The sequence below is a fragment of the Gymnoscopelus braueri genome, assembly GCF_963280865.1.
Source record: "Gymnoscopelus braueri genome assembly, chromosome: 1".
Taxonomy (NCBI): domain Eukaryota; kingdom Metazoa; phylum Chordata; class Actinopteri; order Myctophiformes; family Myctophidae; genus Gymnoscopelus; species Gymnoscopelus braueri.
In genome coordinates this window covers 30,849,679-30,871,403 of record NC_137603.1, presented here as the reverse complement: position 1 = coordinate 30,871,403, position 21,725 = coordinate 30,849,679, and positions in this window count along the sequence as shown.

The window sequence follows — 21,725 nt, the reverse complement described above, 5'->3', positions numbered from 1 at the left end:
CTGGAAGCGAGTAAGGCAATCACAGACAGCCAGGGTGGCTATTTCTGGACTACTTACAGTGCATAAGCAGAGGAAAATGAATCCATTAGAAGCTTTTCATGCACCGCTCTCTCCCACACACTTCATCCTTTGCTGGAGAGAGCAACACTAACCACTCCTGACACGCGGGGCAGACTAACCGCTGAGGGTACTATGTGCTGTGTGCCACACAACGCTGAGAACACTGGAGTGTGTGAATCACTGTACATACTGTACTCCAATAACCCCACCGCCCCATCGTAGTGACCTCCACTTCTGTTTTTAATCATATCATTTGTGTTAAAAAAAAAAAAGCTCTAGTGGCTGGAGGACAAGAATGTGATTATAGTATTGTAGGTCATGTTGCTGTTGTAAAAGCATGGTGTTCTAATGCTTAATATAACGTTTAACCACACAGGAACGCTAACATCCCTGTTCTAGGGACGAACACGGCGCGAAAATAGCCGATCTACAAGCTCACGACATAATCACTAATATTTGTGATAAGCTGTGTGCAGCTCAACACTGTTCAACATTACATTTTAAATGATAAATACAAATGATCATTAACAGTTACAAAGTCTGCCATGTTCTTTTTTATACATTATCTACAGATCTATATGAAAATATTACATCTTGCGTGCCTTCTCAGGCAGTGAAGATATCCAGTGATAGCTCTGGAAAGTTTTGAACCGACAGGCTGCCCAACAGAGTCGCAACAGTTGATTGATTGATTGAAATACTTTACTTAGAAGTTTGCAGAAGAAAAGCACATGAAAGTACAGTTTAAATACAAGGTCAACTAAATAGGATTGAAAAGCCCAGGAAAGCCTAATGGCTTGTTTCAAATGGGGTCCCCATGTACTCAATTCATAGTGACATTAAATGACAGACAGATATATACTACTATGCCGGACATTATAAACAGTTTACAAAATGAAAAATAAGAAAAACAAAAATATGTACAGTTAAAAGTTCGGGGGGGGGGGGGTTAGTTTATGACTTTTAGGAGAGTAGGGTTTTACTCTCCTTCACTGCATTTGGTAGGCCATTCCACATTTTTGTTGGATAGCAGGAGAACGAATTCAACCCCTTGTTTGTGCCAAATCTGGGTTGGACGTGAACAGTACAGCTATACCTCTGGTGTTGTGATTGTGGACTTCATTTCAAGATCAAGATTTCAAGATTTGTTTTATTGTTAAATTTCATGGTTCATAATGGTGTATATTTGAACTAAAAGGCATTCTGTGCACTTTCAGCACCATGGACAGTGCAACACAGAAACAAACTCAACAATTCAATAATACACTATACTTACTTACTTACTTACTTGATGAACTTTAATCCCTGAGTTCAGTCTCTTCCAGCTGTTTCTGGGTCTTTCTGAAACTTACTTACTTACTCATCAATAATACAATACAAATGTGGAAAATGGAGAGATGGGGCCAAATGCATATCATTTTGACATGAAAAAGTTTGAGAACCACTGTCCTACAACATGCATGATGCCACAGTCGGGCAGAAACCTCGCATCTCCATATTTCTCTTTTTTTTTCATCACTCAATGCCCTACTTGGTAAAAAATAAAGAGTGTCAAGCTAAAGTAGTGAAAATAGCCTATCTATAAGCTCAAATGCAGTGTGTGATCTTGCAGCTTGGCTATTTTCACTATTTCTGAAAGTTCCTGAAAAGTAACGGTTTTGGACATATGAGGTTTCCACCCAGCAGCGACAAATTCAGCACACTGTGGAATCATTCAGCCGAAATTGATGCCGCTCGTTATCCCGACTGATTGGACACAAATTGTGACAATGAGCTCCAATGAGCTGCAGAATCCTCTTAAATCCATCAATCATAATTAGCTCGATGTGAGATGAGCAGATTTTACATTGTCTATACGGTATGCTGTATATATGCATGCTCTATACGGTATGCTGTATATGCATGCTCTATACGGTATGCTGTATATGCATGCTCTATACGGTATGCTGTATATGCATGCTCTATACGGTATGCTGTATATGCATGTGTGTGGAATAAGTATGAAGATTTTTGCACTTAAGTAAAAGTAGCAAGCCAGTGTAAAAATAATGTGGTATGAGTAAAAGTACTGCATTCCGAATCTTAATTAAGTCAAAGAAGCGCAAAAGTTTTAGCATCAAAATATACTTAAAGTAGCAAAAGTAAAAGTACTCATTATGCAGAATGCCTGTTTCACAATCAGATCATGTTACTAGACTATATTTATTGACCATTAACTACTTATATTTCAGAGTATTCATTTTAATTTCATTATTCAAATCAATAATTGTATTAATTAAATTAAACTTTGCAAATTAAATTTGCAAAGTTAAACTAGTGACTAAAGCTGCCAGATAAGTGGAGTGAAGTAAAAAGTACATCTGATTCTGAGATATAGTGGAATAGAAGTAAAAGTATCAATAAAAGTAAATACTTAAGTAAAGTCAAAGCACCTTGAAACGGTAACTGTAACCTTGAAACGCAAGTACAGTACAATATGCCCCCAGCACTCAGCTCACACATTGAAGCTGTGTCGTTGCATGGCATTGTGAACCCTATCTGTAACTCATCGAGGGATTACCTACCTCTCTACTTTGATGTGTTTTCAAAGAAACACTTGCAATTATGTGGTTTGCAGGTTCATCACTGGTTTTCTTGAAAGAGTCATTTGATCCTCTTTAAGTCTTTGTGATTCCGATGCTACTGTAACATCCAACAATGGGATAAAGAAGTCAAATGTCTAGATGCCATAAGGGCTGATTCTTTTCATTTAGGGAAAAAATTACATGGTAGTTTTGAGACGTTGAATACAATTGTTGTCATCAGCGGTCCAGTGCAATACACCATGGTGTTCTGATTGCCATTTTTTAAATGATGACAACAAAATGGAAAGACTCAAGTAAAGTAAAAGTTGCTCAAAATCGTCCTTAAGTACAGTACTTGATGTACAGTACAGTTACTTTCCACCACAGGTTAGGATTCGAGCTGTCGATATCTGGCAGCTATAGATGCACTATTTCTCAAGTCTCAGTGAGAACAGATGGAACCCGACTCAAATGTTCGAGAAAATATAAGAAATGCGCTAAAGTGGTGCGGGCTAGTGACACTGGCTGGGCCCGAGCCAGGCAATATGCTGCTTTGGAGCGGGAGCCGTGTTCAGCATATGTGCTGCTATATTTCAGCGTGATCCAAAAGTGTGTGTGTGTGTGTGTGCATTGGCTCCCAGTTACTGCCCACAGAGTACAAAACACTGATGTTGGCGTACAAAGCAACTAAAGGTATGCCTGGTCCAACCCTACAACCCCTTCCGCTCACTCATGTCAGCTAACACAAGGAAGCTGTCAGAACCTTCCCTAAAACATCTGGGACAACGCTCCACAAGTCCCAGACTCTTCTCCCTTCTGGCTCCCAAACTGTGGAACCAACCCCACATCGCATTTAGTTAGAACTGCAGACTCACTCCCAATCTTCCGCCATAATCTGAAGACTCACCTCTTCAGACTCCACCTCAGCCCATAGCACTTGCCCTAGCCTTGACGACCTTGCAGTTTATGCAAAGGTTAAAATTATGTTAGATAGCATGTTAAGTAGACAGATGCCAGCTTCATTTGTTGAACCTGGCATCCTATAGTTTGTATAGTTTCAATGTACAGATTATTTATTTTTTGATATTATACTGTATAGACTGATGATAGGTTCTTGGTTTACCTATGATCCTAGATTACTATCTCTATGTATTTGATGTAGCCTATTACCTCGTGTTTACCTTGCTTTCTCTGGATTAAGAGCGTTGACCCATGCTGCACAGTGTCCAGGAAGCAGACTTGAGGTTGTTTGACCAGGCACCTGAGTATCCTGTTTCACACTGCGTCATTTTCATTCCTAAACTTATACATCATTATAATTGTTGTATTAACTTAATAAGTGTTGCAAGGTATATCATACATTAACTGTGTAGATATGACTAATCAATCAATAGTTTGTTGTGTCAATGGGTGATCATGTTTCCCCTTCCTCCCCTATAAAGGGCAGTGGTGGAAAAAGTACTCTTTTAGTACACTTAAGTAAAAGTATCAATCCTACAGTGTAGAAATACTCTGTTACAAGTAAAAGTCCGGAAAAAAAGTCCGGTTCCTATCTCATTGCTCTTGTACAAAATGGTTCCCCTCTGCAACAAGTAGTCAAGACAGACATTAAAGACTGGATGCCTGACAATTTCCTTCAGTTGAACAATGACAAAAATTGGCCCTTTATCCAACAATGACACGTCTGTTGACAGACTTATTTGATCCCAGCCTTTATTTTGAAAGCCATATTAACAAACTTACTCACACTTGTTTTTATCATCTCAGGAATATCTCCAGGATCAGATCAATTTTGAGTTTTAAAGAAATAGAATATTCATGCTCATTTAATTGTGCCTTGACTATTGCAATGGTGTTTTAACATGCCTTAAGCAAACACAATTAATAGGCACTGATGTTTGACTTTTATTTAAGGCAGAAGATGATTTATAATTTACAATTTAGGCATTTAGCAGACGCTCTTACAAAGTGCGAGATCAGAATAAAAGGCACGAACCCCGGTCAACCAACAAGGTGGTCAAGCAGCGTGCCAAGAAACCAATAATGCTAAAACACTTAATGACCACAAGTACAGTAGTGACACAAGAAAATACAGGGGTGAGGGGGTGTCTGAAGTGCTACGTTTTCAGACTGCGGCAGAACACGGGGAGTTAGTCTGCAGTCCTGACTGAAGTGGGGAGGTCATTCCACTGCTTGGGAGCCAGGAGGGAGAAGAGTCTAGAGAGACAGTGGTGGACAGCGACTAAGTACATTTACCTGACTACTCAAGTATTTTTTTTTTTAAATATTTTTACTATTTGTATTTTTGAATACTTACTGTATGACTTTCACTCCACTACTTTTAACTACTACATTTCCAGGAAAGAAAAAAGTACATAATGAATCGGCAATTTTTGGAGAAAAGAAAGAGACTAGGGGACGGGGTTCAGTGGTTAACAAACTTGATATCATTTCAATTACAATTCAAAGGAGCTGTATTGGCATGAGAAAACAAAAATATTCATAAGTTTGGGGTCTATTACATGTGTTTTTCCCCGTTCTTCTTTCTTTTGTTCTTCTTTTTTGAAGTGGCTGAATACTGTTGTGTCATCTCATTATCTACAAGAAGTACCGGTGCACAATCTTCTCTTTATGCTTTTTTTTTTTTCTTACTTACTTTCATATGGTGCAAATGAGCACAGCTTCTCCTGTCTCTCACTCAAAACTCATTAACTGCCAAAACCTTCAGCACAACCCTCACAAGGTCAGCCCCGCTTGACAATGAAAACAGCTGAGCTGACCCACCCTGACCTGCACCTTGATTGTCCGTCACCTTGTCATCAGCAGAAACAGCCTATGATGATGCAATAACCCCATATGTCGGGCAGAAACCTCTTATCTCCATATTCTAACCTTTTAGTGTTTTTTCGTAAATCCACGCCCTACTTGATCATACTACAGCGTCACACAAAAGCATCAAAAGTAGCAGATCTGCAAGCTCTTTACGCCGCGTTTTGAGCTTGTAGATCTGCTACTTTTGATATTTTTGAATTTGCAATCCTGAATTAACAGTGTAGACAGACATATGAGCTTTCCACCCGACAGAGACAATGTGCATTTTGTACTAAATAGACTTTCAAACTTGTTAGATACAGTACACCTGTTAGGCTATTTATAGTTCACCCTGTGCTTGACTTCACGCAAGGTGCCCAAAAACCCTCAGTGTCACGTTGCAATTATAGCGAAGCACTATGTCTGCGTGATCATTAGAGGATTTGTTTGATCCTTATTTTTTCTTTTGATAGGTTGTCGGTTTGAATTCTGTGAGGAAAGTAAATGAGCTGGAAGAAGCTGAGCGCAACAGCGGTGAAGCCGATTCCACACCGCCAGTCCACTTAGCATTTTGATTAAATTTCTATTCATGATCTCTTAGCTCCCATTAGCATGCTTCTTCCAGAGTTGCCAATGGTCATTCTGTGAAATATATTGCATTATAGGCCTACTGCACGCCTTGCTTGCTTTTACCAAATTAATTCAAAACTCAGTTATTGCGTCCACTCGATCTTATGTCCTTGAAAGAGCGGTTCTCAAATATTTTCATGGACCCCAAAGTGTATGCATTTGGCCAAGGAACCCCCCCCCCCCCCCCCCCCCAACTGAAAAGATTTTGTTGTTATTTATTTTTATGGTATTTTTTCATTTTTAATTATTCACTACATTCTTTAAGATTTTTCTAAATACATTTAAATCTACATACTGTACTTGGAGATCGACTATTTTCAAATAGACAAAGTAAAAAATAGGCTTTCAAGTGGTTAAACTGAGTTTGTTAGCTCATTTTGCCGCGGGAACCCCCTGGAACCCCTCAAGGATTCCTGGGGGTCCCCAGACCACAGTTTGATAACCACTGTCTTAAATGAATCAAACTGCAAGCATGCTAGGAGGGACACAAAATGGAGGTTGCAAAATAGTTGCAGGCTGGAGCGGTGGCAGGACTGTGTAAAGGAAGGTAACAACTAGTACTGTTGTTCAAGTCAAGTCATCTTTATTTATTTACTTATTCATTTATTTATGAGATTATAGCAACGTTCAGGGGCAGCAACAGAGAAAGCCCGGTCACCTTTGTGTGAGAGAGAGAGAGAGGGAGAGAGGGAGAGAGAGAGACTTGAGCTATCCAGGCGATTTATTTAGCATGGAGCAAAAGTGAATATGTTGCACTTTTGCAAACGACCACGCCGTAAATGGGACTTTTACAATACCTGTATCTGTTCCTTTAGTTTTAGTGCATAGATACGCTTTAATGGTACAATAGGTGACTCCAGCACAAAAACGGACATAAAAACTGACAGAAATTAAGATATACTGCAACGTTATCCATATTTCTGTGGAAATTCACAGGACGATCTTCAGAATGCACAGTATGAGTTAAGTTCTCACCAACCATGACTGCCTGACAGGCCCGTGAAAGGCATTGGTCTAAAATATGAATACATGCATGAAATGGGAATGCAGGAATGCAGTATTCATGTTTCTATCAACTACTGTATACAGTATACGGCACATCTTGTATACTAATGTGTGAAGTCTTTGTAAGGTGTCATGTACATCCTATGTAATACATAGGGGCGTGAGAAGCTGACACCCGTGAACAAATATATACAATCGTTCTGATCCACTCTACTGATCCGTAACCTTTAATATTGTCGCCGTCGGTTGGAAACCTTGTATGTCCAAACTGTTACTTTATTATTTTTTATTTTTTATTACAATGGTGGAAAAGGCTCAGATTTTGTAGATCTGACACTCATGTATGGCAAGGTAGGGCATTCATTTACAAAAGATATGGAGATACAAGGTTTCTACCCGACAGCAACAATATTATGTTCAAATGAAGAGGTACGCTACTGAATAACCATCACCCTGACATCATGCAGCCATTCACCCTTCTACAGTATGTTAGCATCACCTGACCCAGTCTTGACTTGACCCCAACCTTAAATGGCTTCTACCAGTGGTGCAAGAAGTACTCGAGTAAAAGTAGCAATACCACAGTGTAAAACAATACTTTGGTAGAAGACCTGCATTCAAAATCTTACTTTAAGTCAAAGTGCAAAAGTAGCAATAGGAGTAGAAGTACTCATTATGTAGAATGCCCATTTCAAAATCATATATATCATGTTATTGGACTATAATAGATCATTAGCGACTCCAAAATGTTGATTATTTCTGATTAATAATTTGATTAATTATTAATCAAACAAATCTACAAAGTAACTATAGTAACTAAAGCTGTCAAACTATTGCAGTGGAGTAAAAAGAACAATATTTGCCTCTGAAAATGTAGAAGTATAAAGAAAAAAAAAGCAGAAGTATAAAGTATGAAGAAATGGAAACACTCAAGTCAAGTAAAAGTACCTCAAAATAGTGCTTAAGTACCGTACTTGAGTAGATCGTCTCTGTCGGGTGGAAACCTCATACGTCCAAAACTTTTACTTTGCAGGATTTTGTGTGACGCTGTAGGATGATCAAGTAGGGCGTTAATTCATGAAAAAATACAAAAAGTTGAAATATGGAGATAAGAGGTTTCCCGCCCGACAGCAACAATTAAGTTCCTTTCCACCACTGACCTGCAGTGAACTGGGCTCAGGTTCAGTTGCACAGGACTGTCCTGGACACGCCATGGACTGGAAGTTGAAAAGGTTGAAGCTTTTAGGGCTAATTCTATTCTAAGTTATTCTAAGTATGCATTGATAATTCATGAGTACAACCTGCTACCGATCAACCTATTAAAAAATAATTTCCTCACACTAACCTCGGACTCTGACTTTCAGACTGGATGGAGCCAGCATACTTAACAGTACGGCCAATGGCTTCCTATACTGCGTAATATAGCTCTTTACTGTATAGGCTACTTCAATCACAATATTTATCACAATGCATCTGCACTGAATACCGAGTATGAAAGGTTATAGTCAACAGTATGTCATTGTAGACACAGCCTAAAGCTAAGATGAGTAAGAGAGTCTATAGTCTATATCAGGGGTCTTCAACAGGGGGTCTGGGGCCCCTAGGGGGTCCTCAGAGTTACTACAGGGGTCCGCCAAATCTTTGTGTGATAGGATCTTTTTTTTACCTTAACCACTTGAACCCTATAGCATCCCTTTTCTGAGGAGAACTTTAGCCAAAAAATTGCAGATCTACAAGCTCACAACACCTCGCAGTAGATTGGCTATTTTTTGGCAAAGAGGTGTTTGGTGTAGAGGGAAAAAAGAGCAGACCAAGTAAACAAAAAAAGTTAAGTCTGAAACACATTTTTTATACAATATGAGGGGGTCCCTGCTTCATCTCTCTCTCAGCTAGGGGGTCCTTGGCCTGAAAACGTTGAAGACCCCTGGTCTATATTCTTTCATATCGGCACGGTCGGGTGGAAACCTTGTATGTCAAAAACAGTTATTTTGTTTTATTATGAAAAAAATATATGCAAACAAAATAACAATGATAATAGTGAAAATAGACAACATAGTGTCTCAAATGATCAGAAATGGCTACGTGTGAATAAACATGCATGTTTACAAGTGCTCAACTATTAATGGTGCGTTCACACGGGCAGATTAAAAGATACAAAGATACAAAAATACAAAAAGATACAAAGACCGCATCTTTGTCGCTGTGTTGCTTTGTATCTGTGTTGCTCAACGCGGTCGCTGACGTCATCAAACGTGCGGACACCGGAGCTACAGCTATAGCTTTGTATCTTTTGTATCTGGAAGTTGAACCCAGCTCAACTTGAATTTGTAGCTTTTTGTATCTTTGTCGCTAGAGCTACAGCTACAAACGTCGGATGTATCTTTGTATCTTCATGTCGCTGGTTTCCATTGAAAATGAATGGTAGCATGTATCTTTTAATCTGCCCGTGTGAACGCACCATTAGCCTATTATTTATTTCAAGAACCTATTTATACAGGGAGGGGGGGGGGGACATTGGCACCAAAAACGTTAGTATTTTAGAGCTCCCACTGAGTTTCAAATGAGGCTTTCGGGGGGGGGGTTCATGTCTCTTTTCAGGGGAGCCTCCTCACAGCATTTGGAACCCCATGGATACAAGCTATAGATTTAACGGGTTCGCCACCTTTAAGTTAAGGAAGGCACAGAGCGCTGTGCAGCCAGCATTAAATAATGATGCATTGGCGGGTAGGAGCAGGGATTAATGGCAAGCGGGGCCGGGTCGGGAGGATAGCAGATTGGAGAGAAGGTTATATACCTGACTGCTAATAGTGAACAGGGATAAAACAGGGGGGCACTAGCTCTCCTCCACCACCACCACACAGACCTGTATCCTTGACCGTGAACCACCACCCCTCCCCCACCCCCACCCCCCCCCCCTTCGACACACACACATCACACACCCCTCCCGCTGCTATTGGACCCAATAAATAAATAAGTGCACTACACCTTCATAAATTATCACTCGGGCTAAGCCCGGGTGCAAAAGGAGCATCACATGAATAAAACAGGGAGAAAACTTAGAGGCTTGGAGAGCTCATTAACCAATTAAGACCGGGAACGCATCTGTGTGTGTCATTTTAAGATTTCTTTGGGCTATTCAAAAATATCAGATCTACAAGCTCGTAGCAGGTAGATCTGCTGTTTTTGAAAATAAATTGTGAAAATGTGTGCAAATCTTTGAAAAAAATATATATATATATTATGTGTTTTTTTTTTTTTAAAGCAAACATTTTGAACTCAAATCTTTGCTTCTGGGGGGTCCCTGGAACAATATATTTTGAGTTGGGGTTCGCGGCCAAGTATCATTTTAGGGGTCCTTGACATGAAAAAAGTTTGAGAGCCACTGATATTATAACAACATAAGTCTTCTTTTTTTTTTTACTGTTAGGATTTAGAAGACATTTGTAGAATCCCCCAGAAGCAAAGATTTGCGTTAGAAATGTTCGCTTTAAAAAATATATACATATTCAAAGATTTGTACAAATGTTCAAGATTTTTCAAAAATAGCAGATCTACAAGCTCGTAACGCGGCACTCGGTGCTTGTAGATCTGCTATTTTTGAATACCCAAAGAGATCTAAAAATGACACAGATGCGTTCCCGGTCTAGATGGGTTAAATATGATCAGACATCCCTGACTCTCAACACAATGTGTGCATTAAAATGATTCCCCCGTGGCACCCGTGTGGGTAAATGTTCGTGGAGCATAAACAACAATACTCCATCAGAGGAATGAAGGGCGCTCTGTGGTGTTAAAATGTCTAACCTCAGCCTGAGGCTTATCCTATGTGATCTAACCATGGACACGAGGCTTCACATGGCATCAGACTGATCACGACGGATCATCGGGATTGAATTGCTGTCATATTTTTTAAGTGGCTGTTGCGTGTAACATATAATGGAAGAGAGACAGAGAAAGTGTGTGCGTGTCTGTGGTCACACTTCATGTGCATGCATACTCTGTAAATAAGTAGGTAGGATCCTCCGGATTTATGAATAGTTCCTACATTATGCTAGTCCAGTGGTTTTCAACCTTTTTCATGCCAAGGACCCCTAAATTGATATGCATTTGGCTGCAGACCCCCATCTGAAAATGCTTTCTGCCAGGGACCCCCAGAAGCAAATATTTGAGTTAAAAATGTTTGCTTTAAAAAAATATATATATATTCAAAGATTTGCAAACATTTTAAAGATTTTTCAAAAATAGCAGATCTACAAGCTTGTTGAGCTTGTAGATCTGCTATTTTTGAATAGCCAAAGCTTAAGTGGTTAAAATGATGGTGAGCACTGGTGGTCCCGGACCACTGGTTGAGAACCACTGTGCTAGTCTGTCCAAGTGCAGATACATAGGTCGGACTTGTATTTATATTGTCATATTTTAAATTTACTTTTTTAACTTACTATATCTTTATTTTTATTTTTTTATACCTAACACATCCCGCGGGGGAACTTCAGTTTCACCCACAGAGGAGCGCGGAGGGGGGGGGCAGTTAGGGTTTAAGTGCCTTGCTGTGGGACACTTAAGACACATTACTGAGAGCTATCGTACCTGGGACCTCCGGGACCTTCGGAGTCGTAGGCTAACCATTCAGCTATGGCTGCCCCTATTTTTAAGCGGTGCCAGCCACTTCTACAACTGTGTGTGGGTGGGTGGATGGCTTTGTATGTACAGTATATGCATGTATGTCTCCATGTAGCATGAAAACCTGCTGCAACTGATTAACATCAGGATGGCACAGCACTCACATGCTACTTGTTGTGGGCAAAAATGATCACCTGCCAGAGAATGATTGGAGACCATGGGAGCACGCACAGGCTGTTTAGCTATATCAAGCAGTTTAGCCTGTTTACAGCTGTTTTTTTCTTTGTCAGGTATGGTATTTATGTGACCATAGGCAATTACTAGTGTATAGTAGTATAGTTGTGTTTAAAATAAAAAATGTTATGATCCTCAGATCTCTGCATTATTTTACTCCTTACCTTTGGGTGGGAACCCCTATTTGTAACTATACCTTTCAGGATGGGAACCCCTTTTGGGCTTCCTTTTGCTATGTACAGTATATAGCAACATGCATTTCTTTTAAATTTTTAATACATATTTGAAGTTTTTCTGAAAACTTAGGTCAGGATTTAGAAGGCGTTTTTAGAATCGGCCTCAGGTCTAAATGGGTTAAATATATTTAATGCACCCATTGTTCAAAATATGATTTTCCAAATAAGCCCACAAAAGCATGAGCTTGACAAAAGGGGAACAAAATTAGACAAAAATCTCATGTCTCATAGTGAGTTTAATCTTTTACTTGACAAAAAGTCCAACATGCGATGACAAAACACTGTTGCTCTGTAGGCTTTCAGCTCTCAACTGAGCACAGTCAATACTCACATGGCTACTGATGCAATTGGCTGCTGACTTTAATGCCTCATTGGCTAAATTGGTTAATTCTACAAAAGCCTTGGATGTCAATTCTAAATGTCAATATATTGCTAACATAACACAAAATACAATAACGACAATAGGCAAAATAAACATCTATCACTTACATGCAGTGGTGGAAGAAGTACTCAAATACTTTACTTAAGTAAAAGTATCAATACAGCAATATAGAAATACTCTGTTACAAGTACAAGTCCAGAATTAAAAATGTACTTTGTCAAAAGTACAAAATTATTGGCATCAAAATGTACTTGAAGTGCCAAAAGTAAAAGTACTAAAATGTACTTTTACAGCAGTAGATCGGCTTGCTCACTCCTCATGCATTGAAGGAAGCACAAACTCAGTTCAGGGCTCTCCCCAGGCTGGCAGAGGGAGAGCAGCGCCCAGGATTACAGCTTAGGGGTTACAAAGATCATGGGGAAAAAAATTAAATAAAATAGACGTAATTGTTTTTTTGTCTCTATTTCTTTTCCCTTTCCCCTTTCACGTTTGGAACACTGTATTTCAAGTATTTCAATGGGTACATTGAATATATTTAACATGGTGAAAAGGCCTGTTTATAATCTACTATGGCAGAGCAGGTAAAATAATGCAGAGTTATGAGGATAGAGGCAGTTTATTTTAAACCACAACTATGTTTATTAACCACATTAGACAAGCATATTGGACAACCCAAACACATAAAAACACATATCACCAACAGTAGTAATTGCCTATGATCACGTAAACCTGATTGTTTGCAGAGATAAAAGCAGCTGTAGACAGGCCAAACTGCTCGATGTACTGTAGCTAGCTTTAAACAGCCTGTGCGTGCTCCCGCGGTCCCCAATCACTCTCTGGCAGGTGATCACGTTTGAGTGCACACACACACACACACACACACACACACACACACACACACACACACACACACACGGAGAGACAGCTCGCATTCAAGAAGCACACACGCAAGCCCACACACCGTCAGGCCCACGCACGGCGCACACTATGATAGCAGCGTGCCGTTTCGATCTTTAATTAGCAGCATTTGCAACACCTGGGTGGGATTTGCTGTCATGCTGTTCAGCAGACTATTGATATGAATGGACAGGGATTTAACATTGTTCCTCCAGTTCATATACCCTAGGCTATGCAGTAGCCAAATGAAATAAACTCATCAAAGGCACCGCTGCCTTACACACACGTGATTTTAAATTTAATTTGGAATATTATAGTTTTACTAGTCTTATCTCTTTCCTGTGTTTCATGTCTACTGCAGCACTGCTATGGAGCACCAAAGTCTGACGTAATTTACACATCCTACCTGGGTCGCGTCCCCCCCCCCATTCTGAATTCCCATAGACGTGTTTGATATCAACTCAAATAAGAACTGTGTTCCAAAAATAAACAAATGATCCCGGCAGTTTGATACGTATGGATACGAAGCATCAACTGACGGTAAGAAACCGCTAATGTTACTTCCGACGAATTAGTACAATTTTCGCCAATGAGTGACTAATCTGAGTTCCCAGAAGGGGGCATGTGGATCCCGCCCCCTTTTCTTCATTGGCTGTTGATTTGAATTAGAAATCAGTGGCCGCGCCCCTGCTGTCCAGGCTTTGAGCCGAAGCCTCCCAGACTAATGAGTGACTGACTGACCATCATAAACGATACAGAGCCACCTCCCTGACAATATCGCATATTGTTTATTTTTGGACCACAATTCTTATAGACGATTCTAAGATGACCCAATGTTATTCTCCATAGGAAAATGACCTCTACGACCCAGGGGATGAACGAGTGACGTCAGGACTTCTGTGCTCTATGACACCTGAATTGAATACCCACAGGATCATTAACCCATGAGGCCGATTCCTCAAATGCCTTCTATCCATCAGTATTAGTTCTCACACTTTCAAGATATTTCAAAAATGTTCACAAATAGCAGATGTACAAGCTCACAGCATGGCGTGAAGTGACGCGCTGTGAGCTTGTACATCTGCTATTTTTGAATAGCCAACGCTACAATCTAAAATGACACATATGCTTTCCAGGTTTGAATGGAATAAAGCTCTATCTATCTATCCATCCATCTATAAGGCAATATGCCTCCACTCTGGTAAGGAGGCAAGCATAATAACAACAAGAGAGTAATATCTACCACATAATAAGACTAACTTCCCCCCAACAGTTGAACGGCCTTTGGGGTTCAAAGCCCCTCTGTGCAACAGGGAGCACAATATAGTATAGCACGTCCACCATTACATCACAAATGCTCTCAGACGCCCTGGCCATAAAATCCAATGTTCATCTGAGCATATAGTACATTATCCTCGTTACATGGTTTCAGATTGCCCGTGATGGCCGGCTCGAGCAGGGACCTGATGCATTAGCCCATGGAGTTTTAACATGACTCTGAAAAAGATCTGGGGGGACAAATATAATAATTTCTCCTCCCCGAACCCATTATCCTCGACCACACAGAGAGGCACAACTCCACTTCTCATATTTATGGTGAAATCAATAGGTTTGCAACAGGATGACTGCAGGCACTAATAGAAGGTGTAGTTTACATCCACAGCTGAAGATGGGTATCTTATAGCTTTATTACTATTATTATTATTATTATTATTATTACATTAATGGCCTTACAAAAAAAGCCAATGTGGGTCTGCATTCAACGATATATCAGTTGTGATGGTGAGCCTGTATTTCACTAGAGTAATAATGTACAATATTATTGTCGCTGTCGAGGTGTAAACCTTGTAAAGCTCCTTACACACCGGGGGTATTTTTTTCATGTGAATAATACGTTATTTTTTTAAACCTTATAAAGTCAATGCAAGCTTCCATGGAGCGAAAAAGCGAAAAAGCGTCTTTTAATTATTCGGAACGAGTCCGAATTTTGCGTATATTCGCATAATCGCCGGTGTGTAATGACCTTAACAGTTACCTTTCAGGAAAAAGGAAAAAAGAATCTATGCCAATGGATCCTATGTAGTTATCATTTAATCACAAGCTCTTGTTAATACTTTTCATTGGTTCAATAATGTATAAAACTTTCATACACACTTAACCACTGTCACTTACAATTAGAAATTTGACCCGCTAACACCAAAAGTGTCGGCAGCTTTTTAACACAATGCAAGGGTTAAATATAGCAAAAATAGTCAATCTACAAGCTCACAACACGCCCTGATGAGACGTTTTGTGAGCTTGTAGATATACTATTTTCGCTACCTTTGTTTGGCACTGTTGTATGCCTCAAGTAGGGCATTAATTTATGGAAAAAAACATAAAAATATGGAAATACTGTACAAGATTTCTGCCCGACAGCAGCAATATTTGCAGTACCCCCACTACTCTTAATACACATGCTTACAGGGAATGTTTGGCCACTAGAATATAGTATTGTTATTTAATCCAGCATGCAGTACAGTATGTCTAGTTTCAATTGTTAAGAAAACACTTCAAATAAGGTGAATCTTTTCAAAAGATATCTGAGAGAACTGTGCTAATCACTTATCAGAATTCAAAGACATGCCTAACTGTGGTTTTGCATTTCTTACTCCTGAGAGTACTGTGCATTCTGGTAAAGCCCCATCATTTCCTATAGCTGCAGTGGTGGACTGTAACTAAGTACATTTACTTCGAGTACTTTACTTTACTACATTTTGAGTATCGGTACTTTACTTTTGTATTTTTTGGGTACTTCTGACTTTTGGGTACTCCATCACATTTCAAAGACTTGTACTTTTTGATTTCAGGTACATTATGAACTACAAAAAGTGCTCCTCGGAGCACAGGTCTCCGTCAGGTCAGGTAGGTTATTGTGGGCCAGCAATGTTCGAAATTCACCATCAGGATGGAATATGAAAAAATCGGACAGATCCGTCTTGATCACCTGACTATTGAGAAAATGTGTCCGGATTTGCGTGATGTTTGGACAAACTCTGTAGGAGTAATATCAAAATAGGAGTAATTAGCAAAAATCTGCCTCCTAGTTGCACTATAACAGGACAATGTGAAAAGGGTGGCATGTCTTCCTCTGCCTAGTGTCAGTCTGCGTGCAAAGTTTCATGGCAATCGCACGCAGTGTTCATGATTTGAGGCATTTTGTTCAAAACGGACCACTCGTGCAAACTTTGAAAGCCGATCTTAGCCAATCCGGATGGAATATGAAAAATCTGAAAGACACATTTGGTTTAATGACTATAGAGATACTCTGTACCGATTTGCGTGATGTTTGGACAAAATCTGTAGGAGTAATGTAAAAAAAACTGCTTTGTAAAAATCGGCCTCCTGGTGGCGCTATAACAGGCCGATATAAAAAAATTGGGGCAAAGTTTCTGCTTTGGCATTGAGGGAGTGTGTGTGCACAGCCTCGCTGCGATTGGGCCAACGGTGCCGGAGATTAGCTCTTCACAGATGGACACACACGGACGGAAGGACGGACGGACGGACGGACGGACTGACAGGGTGCTAAACATAAATTTGACATTTGTACTTTTGGACACTCACCTTTGGAAAAAAAGGTTGTTACTATAATGCAGCAATGAAGGTATTCATTGTGACAATTAGCATGAACATTCTCACATCACAATACATTCACAGCACATTTTCACACAGAGAGTGTTAAATGCCTGGCGTAATCAAAGGCAATTGTGAAAGCTGCCTGAAGGGATTATCAGAACCTGGATAGAGTTATGACGCTTGTTTTACCCATTTTTATAGACCAATTATTTGTTTACCAACATTGAGACTGGATGCACAGGTGATTATTTCATGCAATCAATTCTCAACCTGTTTTAGGGTGCGCTCCCAACCTCCTCTTGTGTGTTGACTAGTGCTGTGCGCCCTAGCGAGACCTGACAGAATGGGTTTCTTTTGCAACCAGTATGACGCTTGCAACCAGTGTGACGTCGTCTGTTAAGGGGTCTATAGCTTTCTTATTGGCAGAGAAGAGGTGAAAATGGAGTGCCATTGTTTAACCCATTAAGACCTGAGGCCGATTCTACAAATGCCTTCTAAATCAGTACTTCGCAGACTTTTTGCCAAGGACCCCCAGATTGATATAGATTTGGCAGCGGACCTCCATCTTAAAATTGTTTGTGCAAGTGAAAAAAATCAAAACATTTGAACCAATGAAAAGTATTAAAAAGCGCCTCTGACGAAAACTCCCAACTCCATTGGATCCTCAAACTGTCCGTCAAAAACAAACAACTCCCCCCTCTCCTCTCCAGCGCTGCCTTTTAACAGCATGAGTAGAGCTCGCTGCGCAGTGAGCCAGGAGGAGGAGCACGACGTAAAGCTCCCCGTAGTCTTTTAAAACTATACTCTATACAGTGTACCTGTTTATCAAACTTAGCACTGACGCTAATGTTATGAAAACAACTAATTATATTTCTAAAATCTATGAAGTGTTTAATGAGGAGAGCAATATGACAAGAAGAAAGGCGTTCGTAGCATTTCTGCCACGCTAGTTCTACTACCTCTTTGCAGAAGTTATTGTAATATTTAAAGTCCTGTTTATTATTGTAGGCCTATATAATAAGTGTCATGAAGCATCAGGGCATTGATTCACACGTTGTTGTGATGCATTGTGAGCTTGGAGATCCATTGTTAGCTTTTGGGAATTTGTACCCTTTTGAAACCTCTCCCTCAGCAGCGAGTGGAGCTATTGTTGTTTGGACAACAACTCCATTTCAGCTTGATTTCTGCTCGTCTGAAACTACTAACTCCACTCGCGCTGGGTAAAGTGTTGTTTTACCCGCGATTTGGGTAAAGTGTTGATAATATAATGACACATGCAAGTATCTGACAATATATAAAGTCACTATACCAACTTTGATGAGGCAGCATTGCTTTGTTTTAAAAATATAAGGTTTTCTTCATTTCCTGAAAAACTTATATTTTGTTTTTTCGTTTCCTGAACAATAATAATAATAATAAACTTTATTTGTATAGCACCTTTCATGACATGAAATGCAGCTCAAAGTGCTTTACAGAGCAAGAATACAATTACAGTTAGAACCAATTTAACAATAAAGCAAACAAAGATAAAATAAAATAAAATAAAAGCAAAAGCAAAGGCATAAAACAACATTAAAATAGGGAATACAGTGAGGAATTAAAAATCAACCAAAGAATCAGCTAAAAGCAAGAGTGAAGTAATAGGTCTTGAGCTGTGCTTTAAAGCTATCGACAGAGGCTGCCTGTCTTAGGTGTAATGAGCGTTTTGGAGTTAGCAGGTTCAGGCTGGACAGCAGAGGTATACAGTATTATCCTAACTAATGCAATCGCGGAGTGCTTGGACTTCCGGGTCATTCTGGTAAGTTATTTGTTTCTACTATGTTCTAGCACACTATATTTTAGGCTACTAGATGTGAGGGCCCAAACCTCTAGTTATTATACAAACAAACTGTGAACAGGGATCCTCTAGATTGTTGGTCATGGGTGCCTGACCCACAGCAGCACCCACTGAATGTCCACTTCTGCCCCCTATACCCAACACGTTTCCATCCTATGTAACTGGGGACCGAGATGTGTAAAATAAACAGTCAGGTGCATATGAGGTGAACTCCTCCTACCACCACCAGATGAAGGTGTGAGATGAGTTTGGGACAGAATGTGACCGTAGGGAACAATTTGCATTTTAAAATGAGCAGCTGAACTGCTCTTCCTCTCAGCTCTGCCATTTTGTTCGCTGCATGTCATTGCTTTAACTGGTGGGAGAAGTACTCGGATGTTTTTCTTTTTTTCTACTTAAGTAAAAGTGGTGATGCAACTAGGTAAAAAAGACTCTGTTATGAGTAAAAGTCCTGTATTCTTTACTTGACTAAAAGTACAAAAGTATTGACAAGTACCAAAGTAAGTACTCATTATGCAGAATGTCCCATTTCACACACAATAAAAAAATTGCCAATTTGTCAAATTCTGTAGTTGATCCAAGCTCACGTGTTGCAATGTACAGTCGATCTAAATAATTGTAGTTGAGCAAAACGTACATTATTTGCCTCTGAGATGTGGTGGAGTAGAAGTCTTAAGCAAAATGGAAACACACAAGTAAAGTAAATGTACCTTGGTACTGGAGTAAACGTACTTAGTTACTTTCCACCACTGATTGCTTTTCTCAATCAGTGAGCTGCAGCATTGTGGACATTCCAGGCAGGCCATGCACCCTGTAGAGAGTGGCAAACAGTGATGGGAATCAGTATTGACACTGGTCTAAAGGCAGCATTTAGCCCTCTCTTTACCATGCATAAGGTCCAACACAGCGTCTGTTCATACAAAGACAGGCTGCACAGTCCAATCCTCAGTGTTCATCTAGGCCTTGGGGGAAAAAAGTCAAATCAACAAAAGATATCTATATACAAATAGCATATCCACCCGGCACAGTGTGTACATGAAGCTTATTGACATAAGGTGCATCAACATAGCAGCAGGTACATAGGCTACTGTACATGGTATTAGACATTAGGGTGCAAAAATAATGTCAAAAAGATTATCAGCGTACACAAGGTACTTAAGGTGCAAAGAGTGTCAGCACAGTGTCAGTGTTTAACCACATAGTCCACAAAGAGATTACTTCACTGGTACACTACACTACACTACACTATACACTATACACTACACACTACACACTACACCGGTAGGGAACTTCACTGGTGCACTACACTACACTACACTACACTACACTACACTACACTACACTACACTACACTACACTACACTACACTGGTAGGGAACTTCACTGGTGCACTACACTACACTACACTACACACTACACGGGTAGGGAACTTCACTGGTGCACTGCACTACACTACACTACACTACACTACACTACACTACACTACACTACACTACACTACACTACACTACACTACACTACACTGGTAGGGAACTTCACTGGTGCACTACACTACACTACACTACACTGCACTGCACTACACTACACTACACTACACTACACTACACTACACTACACTACACTACACTACACTGGTAGGGAACTTCACTGGTGCACTACACTACACTACACTACACTGCACTACACTACACTACACTACACTACACTACACTACACTACACTACACTACACTACACTGGTAGGGAACTTCACTGGTGCACTACACTACACACTACACGGGTAGGGAACTTCACTGGTGCACTGCACTACACTACACTACACTACACTACACTACACTACACTACACTACACTACACTACACTACACTGGTAGGGAACTTCACTGGTGCACTACACTACACTACACACTACACGGGTAGGGAACTTCACTGGTGCACTACACTACACTACACTGCACTACACTACACTACACTACACTACACTGGTAGGGAACTTCACAGGTACACTACACTACACACTACACTGGTAGGGAACTTCACTGGTGCACTGCACTACACTACACTACACTACACTACACTACACTACACTACACTACACTACACTACACTACACTACACTACACTACACTACACTACACTACACGGGTAGGGAACTTCACTGGTGCACTACACTACACTACACACTACACTACACTACACTACACTACACACTACACTGGTAGGGAACTTCACTGGTGCACTACACTACACTACACACTACACACTACACTGGTAGGGAACTTCACTGGTGCACTACACTACACTACACTACACTACACTACACTACACTACACACTACACTGGTAGGGAACTTCACTGGTGCACTACACTACACACTACACACTACACTGGTAGGGAACTTCACTGGTGCACTACACTACACTACACTACACACTACACACTACACTGGTAGGGAACTTCACTGGTGCACTACACTACACTACACTAGTAGGTAACTTCACTATAGTGCACTACACTACATTACACTACACTACACTACACTACACTACACTACACTACACTACACTACACTACACTACACTACACTACACTACACTGGTAGGTAACTTCACTGGTGCACTACACCACTACACTTCCACTTGTTTTTTTTTTAAAGAGCATTACTTGTATTTGAGTAATATTTGACCAAGACAGAGTATCTCCACTTTGACTGAAGCACTGGGGTTGAGTACTCTTGTCCACCACTGCTCCAGGCTGCTCATCGGTGAGACAGTACAAGGAACACTAATGCCTAACGCCCCATAAAACACTGACATCACCTTTCCAGAGGGAGAGA